The sequence below is a fragment of the Nematolebias whitei genome, chromosome 18 (genome assembly GCF_014905685.2).
Source record: "Nematolebias whitei isolate Nwh7 chromosome 18, NemWhi1, whole genome shotgun sequence".
Classification (NCBI taxonomy): Eukaryota; Metazoa; Chordata; class Actinopteri; order Cyprinodontiformes; family Rivulidae; genus Nematolebias; species Nematolebias whitei.
The window spans coordinates 41,096,090-41,097,989 of NC_056515.1; the positions used below are offsets into that span (position 1 = coordinate 41,096,090).

General features: G+C 37.2%; 1 protein-coding gene across 1 annotated transcript in view; it reads right to left on the reverse strand.

The window, feature by feature from the left end:
* The window catches only part of ap3b1a (adaptor related protein complex 3 subunit beta 1a), a gene marked incomplete at its 3' end in the record, with an annotated part of 88,526 nt that overhangs the window by 64,415 nt on the left and 22,211 nt on the right, over positions 1–1,900 (reverse strand).

A 1,900-nucleotide genomic window follows, 5' to 3' on the forward strand; every position in this document is an offset into this window, starting at 1 on the left:
TTCACTGTCTGTATAATCCCAGTGTAGAATATCCTGCAGTAAAAACAATTAGGTTCACTTCACTGTCTGAATAATCCCAGTGTAGAATATCCTGCAGTAAAAACATTTAGGCTAACTTCACTGCCTGTATAATCCCAGTGTAGACTATCCTGTAGTAAAAACATTTAGGTTCACTTCACTGTCTGAATAATCCCAGTGTAGAATATCCTGCAGTAAAAACATTTAGGTTGTAGTGAGTCACGTGAGGTACGTGTCACTTGTTGTATGACAAATATATGAATTATATATGCATACAATATTCACGAGTTCTTCATTTTTCTGACTGTGTAATGCCGTGCATTGAATTTAAAGGAATGCGAACGAGAGACGTTGTTTATCTTTGACCCATCAAATGAATGGAATCATTTATTTTCAGAATCAAAGTTTAACATCAAACATTTACATTAATTTGGCAAAATATGAAAATAATAACAGACAGTTTCACAGAAAATGAACTTCAAATCACTCGGCGGTGATTTGAGGACTTTGCTTCAGATATTTCTAAAAATATCTGTACTGATTTATGAGAGAGAAGAGTTTAAGATGAAAGGAGATTATCTTACAGAGAACTGTGTGAGGGAATTTAATCTGTTTGACCAGAAGTTGCACGCTCCCATCAGGTATCTCAGCTTTGCCCACGGTACACTTGGTCGAAGAAGTCTTTACCTGGTTTGACGATGGATCAGCTCAGTAAGCATCCTTCAGACTGTTTCAGCGCCTCCGTTAAGAACAGCTAAAAATCCTCGGAGAGTCGTGCGTGGTTAGCTCAAAACAGAATTATAATCCCAAACGTCCCTGGTTCTTCATAACTCCAAACTCTTCATAACTCTTGGACTCTTCATTGCTCTGAAGCTTTCAGAACCAGCTGCACTCTCAATCAGCTCTCATTCCAACATCTCTCAGAACTCTCATTCTCTTGGAATTCTGAAAATCTCGAATTCTGACTTGAACTGGGAAGTTGTCACATTTTTAAATGAGTTTACTTCCTGTTCAATTTAGAGCTTTCTGATTCGTGGAAGGACCAGAAAGAGGAGTGGTTTTGACGTAAGGTGTTTATCAACAGTCGAGGTCAGAGAATGAAACTTGTTTAACATACAGAAAAGATTATTGCAGAAGCAGCAGACTTTTTGGAGTCTACTCTTGGTAATCTTCTGAAAAAGTTTAAACATGACATTTCTTCTTCAGTAAACATTTAGCTGACCGAAGCCTCAACTTTCACACACTTACGACTTGCTCATTTCAGACAGAAAATCAAGAAAGGCATATTCAGGTGATTTCTTCTCTGAATGAGGAATAAAAATCATTACTTACTGTTTATGTAAAATAAAAATGAGTAGTTCTTTTCAACCTGTAAAGCATTGAGTGAACTAACACAATTTGATTATCAAAACATTTGTAAAACAGTAATGATTATAGAGGATTGTCTTTTCTGCTTGATTAATTCAAGAAAGAAAGTTCATCAGATGGCCCAGACTTATTCAGATCAATGAAAATAACAGTCTCTGTCCATCTGGTAGATTTGAGGTCATCTGGTTCACTACAGTCCCCCCTTTGGAAATCATCACCTGTCCATGGGGATGAATTCCAACCGTGAACTTAGACCTTCAAATGTCCTTGAGCTTGATGTAATCCAGCAAGGAAGACCAAAGTCAGAAGTAATCCTTCAAGGAAGACTAAAGTCAGAAGTAATCCAGCAAGGAAACAAAGTCAAGGTAATTCCACAATGTTCTTGGTATTCCATTGTGTTGATTATAATCCCATATCGTCTCGATAATCCCATTGTAGCAATGCTTTAACCCCTTGGAAACAGAGTCTGTAATCCATTGGAAAAAGTCATATAATCCACAACGGTAAATCCACA